Below are 9,659 nucleotides of genomic sequence, written 5' to 3'. Positions count from 1 at the left end.
TTATACCAGAGACTTTTGGATAATATAGAAATGCGTGTACTGAGTTATTTTTTAAATCAGATAGACAGGAGAAATGAAGAAAATCAAGATTTCCAATTTCTGACACCATAAAATAGTTTTTGTGAATCCAAGAAGTTAAGGAACACTCTAGGCCATAAAACACAAAGAATATTAAATTGCAGCTTTTGAAAGTACTTTGTTCTAACTTTCCCTTTTAAGTTGTGTTTTGGGAGTGTAGATAAGCACAGGTTGTCAGGATTTATGTTTCATTTAAAGCTCTAACTATACAACAGGTGGCAGTTGGTAGAACTGGGAACCATTTAGTCATAAGTCAACCAAAAAAGGGGCTTCTTACAGACAAAGATAAGAGGTTTATGGTTTTCCAGACTAATTTATTAAATTACATTCACTAAATACTTCTATAGCAGTGTTTTAGGCAAAGTCATCAAAGATGTTAAGGCATCCTTAAGCATACCAGCATAGTTAAATTTCTTAGTTATACAAAGCACCACAGCATCTAAATAGATATATGCCCTGCAGAATGGGATTCACAAAGCTCCAGGCAGTTGTTTTAGGCAATAAGAAGAAGCACTTGCAAGCCTATGTGATTTCTTAAGTGAGACTGAAAGATTAATAATAACACTCAGCCCTTTATAGATCACCTAATAACATTTAGGAGCACAGATTCATTCTTTGAAGTCTCTCTTTTCATGAACTGTTGACTAAGGAAGTCAGGGCAATATCGTCAGCTGATGCCAATTAGGAGTAAAAAATATCACACATCATGGTTTATGCCAAAGCTAGGACTGCTACAGATCCATACTGACAATCAGGGAACTGTAATAATAAATCACTTTAAGAAAGCTTGTTTCCTTAGCTTTGCTGCTCTTTAAGGATGTTCAGAACAAGTTTCTCTGCAATACTTCATCTTCAGATACTGTTCTGAAAAGAGATAGGAGAAGAGACAAAAGCAATCTCACTACTATCTAAGTAGTTTAAACATCTGGCTCGACTGTCATCGCTTTGTGGATATATTTCCAAGCTTTCATTTTGTAGCCTGCAACAATTTAGTCCGTGTCAATGTCTGTCTTTGTTTTCACTGCACTCTCCCTGCCTCCAATTTCACTGATATCTCAAGTAGAATTGACAGAGGCTGAGTTCTCACAGGGACATTAATGGTTAGCCACCTTAGGTCAACAGCCCTAGTAAAACAAGCGTGCTAAAGAAAGTGACAAAACAGCAGGAAAGCAGACCTCTACTCTCAACTTCAAGTAAAGGCAATAAACAAACAAAAAATTACCTAAAAGTAGATTTCTGAGTACACTTACTACAATATGGATTTAGAGTTCTCATCAAACCCTTGTGCACCTCATTCAACCTCTGTATTCAAGCTAGGGCACTTTTGAGTCCAATTGCTGAAACCATCCACAGTCATCAGGGTCACAAATCACTGTGGGGTTTTATTTCGGTCTTTTTACAATTGATGCACATTCTCAATCACTTTGGGCTGACTAAAAGCAAGTCAGAATGATTTTTCTTATGTTTGCCTGGAATTTCCTGGCAACAGTTTGTGCCTGTTGCCTCTCCCTGTCACTGAGAAAGGTCTAGCTCCTCTTTCTTTACTCCCTCCCATCAGGTTTTTTACATCCAGATGATATATCCTCACATGTTCTCTTCTCCACACTAAGCAGTCCATCTCCTATCCTTTAATCATCTTTGTCACCCTTTGCTGAACTCATTCAAGTATGTCAATGTTTCTCTTGTACTGGGGAGCCCAGAACAGTACACAGCATAGGTGTGGAGCGCCAAGGAAAGGGGTCACCTCCCTCAACTGGCCTGCAAAGCTCTGCATACTTCAGCCCAGAAGACCGTAGCTATTCTTTGTTGCCAGGGTGTTTGGTGACTCAGTGTTCCTTTGGTGTCCACCAGGACCCCAGGACCTTTTTCTGCCAAGCTGCTTCCCAGATGGTTGGCCCTCCACTTGTCTACCTTCTGCTGAACTTCATGAGACTCCTGTTGGCCCATTTCTCCAGCCTGCTGTGGTAGCACAACCATCTGCCACATCAACCACTCACCCTGTTTCATGCCACTTGCAAAACTCACTTCTCACTGGATGGTTCCTGGATGAAAGCTTATAGTTTTTCCCTTGAGTCTTTGAAAAGTTAGAGCTTGCTGTTCTTGCTGTGTCTGAGCTCCCTGTCACTGTTCCAGTTCTGCCTAGTTTGCTGCTCCATTTCTTCCCTCAATCCCTGCTCTGGGCCTGTTTCTACTTCCAGAGATGACCAGTGGCCCAAGAAGCAGCAAAAAGTCTGAACAAGGATCTAAACCCTTGGATTATTTCTTATTAATAATTTCTTATTATTTCAATTAACTTCAGCTATTCACTGTTATTTATAGTGTGCAGTTAGCCACAGCATATAACTGGTGCTTCTGGACAATGGGAACATCTTAATTTTGACCTTTTATAGTATTTTTGGACAGTTGTAATCTTAAGCTAGAATTCTAGTTTTGAACAAAAGATCTTTTTCTTCATAAGTAGTAAAGCTGTATGGATTTTAAAATATGCTTTCTCTAAGACCTCATAATTGGCATAAAATGTCAATATTAGCACTTATATTTTGAAAATAATTCCATCTCTGGCAAAATGTTCAACTAAATAAGCTCTAATTAGCACAATTATTTCCATATTGAAGTCATATGTCTAATTGTGTTGTCAGTCTTTGTATGCAAGCAACAGTCAACCATAGCAGTCAACCATAATGACTGTATTAATGTAATAGTCCCCCACAAAAAAATAAAAATAAAATGCCCAAAATCTGAAGGCAGATAGCTTTGGAGCATTTATGGCTTTATTCATATTAATTCTTTTCTTATTTAAAGTGACAATTATTGATTAAATTATTTAAATAATTTCAAATGTGTTATCAGATTCTATTACCAATTTATTTAGATTGTATCAAATTTATATCAACTGTCTGATAAATTTCAGTGCTTTTTTTTAAGTACCTCAGTACTCTTAGCTTAGTGCTTGAAGAATTTCTAGCATCTGCTCACTTCTCAAGGACATCTCAACAACCAAGAAATGCCTTATAAGTACTGACAAAATTAATTCTCATCCCTCAAATCCGTCTTTAATATTAGTAAGCTGTTGTTATTACAATGACATCCAGCAGCTGAACTGTTATCAGCAAAATGGAGAGTTATCACCACAGCCTGACATCCTAATCATCATTGTCTCATTAACTTCCTAAAACTGACTTCAGCTCTGCTTCTTCCATATATGCTTGCATCATTCCTCTCCTATTTTTTCAAACGGGAAACCTACATTGTACACTGCAGAGAAAGTGTTAGTATTTGTGGTTTGTGTTTGCATAGCATCTAAGACTCTGGACCATGCCAGGGTTCGTAGGCACTGTGGTAATAGGCAAAAAAAAATGACGACTAATTGCAAGGTACAATGTCAAAAAATACCTTATGCACTGTAAGGATTTTAAATGATATGGGAAGCAGAAAGGCCCTTCTGAGAAATTCCTGAAGCACAAGGCCTGGGAAAGGACACAACTGTGGGAAGTGTTTTGACAGATCCTCCAGTGTTTTGACTATTTCGTGGTCTCACCACATGCCTTCAGAAGTCCTCAATAGAAAATATAATGACATTAAAATGCCATTTCTAAACCACAGGATTTATCGGCAAGCCATAGCTGAGGGCAATAAACCACACTAAATGTTTTCCATGAGGTATATTCCAAAGCATCTTAATTTCAAATGACTCTTGTACGAATACTGTAAATATATATATATATGTATGTGTATATATATATATATTCCTTTTTAACAATTAGAGGTATTAATATATAACACAGCAGAAAATCTACCATAGCTATTACATAATCAGGCTTAAACAAAATGGTTTCCTATAGAACAAACTAGGAACATAAACGTAAAAGAACTCCTGAAGATGAAGAACTCCTGAAGACAAGTCAGATGCCCACCTACATACCCAGTATTCTGTCTTTGCTCAGTAATCCTTCCCTCATGGGGCCCACTCCTCCCCCTCTATCCTTTACATTTTACATGCTTGAAGTTCTACAACTGCTTTGATAAACTATGTATAAATTACTGCTATTTTTATTATCACAAGTTTCATTCTTCTGAGCATTTTAAGGCAGTCAGCTCTATACTCCAGAGGCATGTGTGCAGTGAAATCATGAAATCATCAAACCACAATCAGAGGAGTATCATAACTGCTTCAAGGGATAACAGTACAATTCTGCATGTTATATAATTAAAAGTAACTAACAGTGAGAAAGGCAAGCATTACTTGAGAGTATACGTCTAAACACAAAGGATGGCACTATGCCTGATTCAATCTAATTTTATTTTTGAATACCAAACAAATTCTCCTGCATTGCTTCCAAGAAATGATATACATTATCAGAAAGAAATTCTGACAGTGTTGCTTTGGCAAAGTAGGAGTGGAAGTGCCTTTCATACTTGTCTGTAATTTATATACTTGAAAAACAGAATGGAATCTCTTTTACAGGGAATGGAAACAGGAGAAAAAAGAAAAAAAAGTTGTGTTGAAAAAGTTGTTTTTCAACTCATTTAATTGAACTTTAACTGAAAAAGTCATGTGGTCTTTACTTGTACTTTCAACAGTGTCTAAAAGTATCACTGTTAAAAATTATTTGGTGCATGTGGTTCTATTGATTTCTCATCATTTAAGATAAGTAGTACATGCTTTTGTTTATTCCACATGTTGAACTGGATTGAACAACCCTCTCAAACAATCTTGAGCCTCTAGGTTTTTTCACTGTATTTCTTTTCTTTAGCTTTCTGTAACTTGGCATTGATGACTTAAATACTCTAAGGGAATTCAAGTATTTCAAGTAGTTTGAGAGCCACTTCTTTGAAACAGAATTTGTGTAATAAATACAGGCCAAGTAAGACATTTGTTTGACTTTAACAATGTTACTCACTAAGAACAGCTGGTCCTTCGCTTCACATTCATTCACCAGGGGATATAGCAGTTGCCTGCTTATCTGATCTCTTTCTACCATATTCCCCTGGATAAAGCAACTTATTAAATGACAATAAACCAAATCTGTTGTCTGATGTCCCTGATCTCAGATGGCCTTATCCTACAAGGAACAAGCATTCTGGTGCAGATGAACACTGCCACGTGCAACTGCCAGTCAGAATATGAAGAGAGGGTACTTACCACTTCCATTCCCAACTCAGCTCTATCCTATCTGGGACTCAATACTGCCATTTCTCATACTGGAATTTTTAAAATCAGATTAGATTAGAATGCATTTCAAAATTATTTTTCAAAGTATTTCAAAATTGTTGAAGTTCACACATGGTTCTTCGTACTGCATATTTTTTTAATTTCTCTTTCACAGATTGGTGGGTTTGGGAATTCTGAACAAGAGCTTTCTTGTTGGCATTTCACATGTCCTCCTTGCCAAAAAAATTAATGCAGTTAAGTTTTGTGTGAATCCCACTTAATTTCTTTTGGCTAGGGCAAATTCTTCCAGACTTTTACAAAACACATGTTCTCTGGAACTGCCAAAATATATGGAAAGAGGCACTCACGTGAGTATTTTTCTCACTGCTTCTAAATGGAGTCTTTATTTCTCTGTGTTATACAGACCACCCTATAGACCTTTTTTGTTGTTGTTGTTGTTGTTGTTTTGCTTTATATCACTTTATTTTTATTTTATATCAAGTAATTCCAGAACTCTCTAGGCTCTGGAATTTACATATGTTATATACTACAACTGAAAAAAAAAAAAAAAAAACAAACAAAGGGGGCAAAAAATGGCATACTTCACTTTTCCTCAGAGAACAGATCTTGACAGCATAACTACCCATCATTGCCTTCTCATCTCTCATTCACTTACTTGCAATCCAATGAGTCTTCCCAGACTCCTAACTTCTCACTTCATCCATTCTCTGTTAGATCGTAGCAACTCTTAGACTTGGACTTATCAAGATGTACTTGACAACAAGAGCAGACTTGTGGAATATTAAAATGTGTAGACACAAATGTAAAAAAAAAAAAAAAAAAAAAAAAAAAAAAAAAAAGATGTGTAAAATTTAGAATAACTCATGCTCAAGCAAATGTGTGTCTCTCATTGATATCAGTAATGCTGTTCCTTTTGACCTGAGCACTTACCCAGTGATCGGAGCCACAGAAATTGATTCCAATTAGAGGAAACAGTAATATTTATGTATATCTTTGTTGTGTTTATTTAACAAGAAGTTACCCGCCCTGGAGACAACAGAAATTAAGCAGTAGGAACAATTTGCTCTCCAATACTAGCTCTTCTTCAGACAGGTCTCTACCCTGAAGAATTGATCTTAGCTTCTCCTTTGGACTATGCTACAAGTGCAGCTTTAAATCTGGACTCCCAATTTAACTGCTCCCAGCCACCCACCACTTCTATTGGCAGTGCCTGTGACAGACAGAGCTAAACAGAACATGCATCCTCACCTTGGCAGCCTGGCTCATTAAAGTACACTGAAATCAGAGCTGTTTACAGTGCTCAACTACAATTTGTGGCAGCAACAGAGGAGATTTATGTTCCTGCTCAGCAGAATCTGAAGGTGGTGCCTTGCTCAGAAGAGTGAGGCTGAGAAAAGCAACATTTCCAGCCGCACCCAGAGGATCTGTCTGCAACTACTGACGGCACTTCTTTGTTGCCTACTTGGATCCTTGGTGTTTTCCCCGCTACTCTTGTAACTTTCCTGACCCTGTGCTAGCTGGAAGGAAACCAGAACTATATGGTGTAGATGATAGTAACAATACTTGTTTAGGACTCTTCACTCACCTAGTTTTGACCTTATTTCAGTTGTCAGCAAAGCAAGAGAGATTTGCGTTTCCTGGATGTGTGAAGATGAGAAGACAGCTTCGGTGATGTTATCAGATTGTCCAGGCAATGGCAAAATACCCCCCATCACTTCTATCCATTGTCTCAAGAGTCCAGAAATGGTATAATCCTGAGAGTTAAAAAAAAAAAAGAAAAAAAAAAAAAAGTTTTAAAAACCAAATTATTTGAATGGAGTTTTCTCCACATTACCAAATTCCAAACCACACTGTAACTTTTCTGCTTCATCTCAGTTTCTGTCTGATCACCTAAGAGGACACTTCCCAGTGATTCTCCAAGGAATTATTGGTTTTGTAAAATCTCTTTAGTGGTGTATTGCTTACCAAGCCTGCATAATAGGCAACTCCTTTTTCACTGTATCTAAACAGAAAATAAATAAATAAATAAATAAATAAAAATACTGGGTGTTTCTTCCTGTGTCTTTCACAATACTTTAATTTCAAAATCATTTTTTTTTCCAGAGTGAGCAGCAGAAAAATAGACTGAATCTATTGAACCTTGGCTGCATCTACTTATGAAGTACTGGGATACACTCTTCGGGAAAACTTAGGAATGGTGGTTGTAAAGGACTTCTGGAAGTCTCTAGTCCCCTGTCCCACTCAAAGTAAGACCCCTGCCAACATCAGATCAAGCCCTGGGCTGCACTAGGAAGAACACTGCCAGCTGGACAAGATAGGCAACCCTTCCTCTTTCCTTAGCACTTTTGAGATTCACCTGCAGTCCTGTTCTGGGCTCCCCACTAGAAGTGAGACATGGGCGTATTGGGTTGACTTCAGCCCTGGGCCATGAAGACAATTAAGGGACTGGAGCATCTGGCATATGCTCCAGGAGCAGGGAGCTGGGACTATTCAGACAGGAGAAAAGAAGGCTCTAGTGCACTTTTAACAATACATATAAGTACTGAGGAGGGAGGGGACTGAAGATGATAGAGCTAGACTCTTCTCAGTTGTGCCCAAGCAAAGGACTAGAAGCAATGGGCACAAACTGAAATACAGGAAGTTCCATTTAAACATAAGAAAAAGCTTATTTACTCTGACAGTGGTCAAATATTTGAGTAAGTTGCCCAGAGAGGTTGTGGAGCCTCAGTCTTCGGAGATATTCAAAAAACAACCAACAAAGCCCTGAGTGAGATGCTCAGGTTAACACTGATTTGGGCTGGAGAGTGAAGGCAGTGGATGAGATGATCGCTGAGGTCCCCTCCAGCCGTAATGATTCAGTGGCTCTGTGAAGCCAGCTATCACTCTGCATAGCAAGATTTTGAAAATTTCCACAATTCCACAATCCTTCTGGATTTTCACTATTCCTATGGTGAATAATTTTTTCCTAATATTAATATTAATATCAATATTCAAGCTGCAATGTATGGTCCCAGACAGTTGTTATACTCCCTGGTGGTACCAACAAGAGTTGGACTTGATGATCCTTAAGGGTCCCTTCCAACTCAGGATATTCTATGATTCTATGATTCTATGATTCATCACCCTTACTCTCCTCCTCCTAAGTGTTTGAGGGCTCTTACTACACCTCCCCTCACCCCACCCCTCACTTGACTAAACACGTCTAGTTCCCCCGGGTCTCTCCTCAAAGACCATGTGCCGTCAGTCCCTCACCACCTTAGTAACCCTCCCCAGTGCCATCCTGGAAACCCAGCCATTGTTTCAACGATTTAACCACTTGCACTTGGTTAAATTACAGGGAAAGGTTTTCACCCTTCTACGCCATTTCCCCCTATGCAGCATCATTTCTGAGTCACCCAAGGGCACGCTAGAGTCATCGTGCTGACAGTAATAGTTATACTTAGCTTAGTCAACAAGTTCAGAGCAAGACTAAGCGTTAGTATGATTATACATAGGCCTGTGTGTTACTGGAAGCCGGCACCACTTTTCCAACCATTTGGCAAGTCGTTCTGAGAGCTTCTAGTCTAAAGAGCAGTTGCATATGCAGAGGATTTGCCCTGACCACAGATTTCTCCCTGTATAAACGGTGTATAAACATATAAAATGTTCTCCATATTAACCACTGCTAGACAATCCTGCCAATGATGCAGTCATTGTTTTTCCTTCAGGAAATGCAATCTGCCATTCGCTCATGTCAACATCATCCACAGACCCTGTTCATAATGAAGAAAAATAAAACTAAACACAGAGTGGCTAGTACAGAGCCACCAGAGTGTTTTTCACCTCCAGAAATACCCTCTCACACTTTAGCAACCACCGAAGCGTCACTGTTTCTCACCCAGCTCATGCAAGTTAAGGAATACTGACGCTCCTTCTACGTGTTTAGAGCTAGCCAAACCTGTACAGGTCTAATTGCCTTTCTGTCAGTAAAATCTCCCGTGTTCTGCATGTGCCAAGAAATAATACATCATTTTGAATCAACTCCCAATTCCTGTGGGGTTTTCAACCTCACAACTCTTACACAACTCTTGCATACTATCTGCCCAAAGCTGTCAGCACGCAGAGGTATCGTTTGGATGTAACAGTCTGCCGTGCAGTTTGCTTTCTAGTAACACCTCTAATACAGGTGGTACTTTGCATACCTGAAAGTAATGCCTTAGAGTAGGCATGAAAGCAAAGTTTTCCCTGGCATTTAATGTACTTCCACTTTGTCAGCACCCACATGAAATGAGCTTTCCATTTTTACTCACAGATAGGCACCTTACCGAGCTCAGGATGCAGACTACAGTGGTTGCCTGGCCAGAGATACTGGGAGTGCCTGGGCAGAGCAGCTTACTAGGCACTTAGTTAATGGCATGGTTCATTTTGG

This window comes from Anas platyrhynchos, chromosome 2 (genome assembly GCF_047663525.1).
Source record: "Anas platyrhynchos isolate ZD024472 breed Pekin duck chromosome 2, IASCAAS_PekinDuck_T2T, whole genome shotgun sequence".
NCBI classification, from domain to species: domain Eukaryota; kingdom Metazoa; phylum Chordata; class Aves; order Anseriformes; family Anatidae; genus Anas; species Anas platyrhynchos.
Note: the sequence above shows the minus strand (reverse complement) of the source record.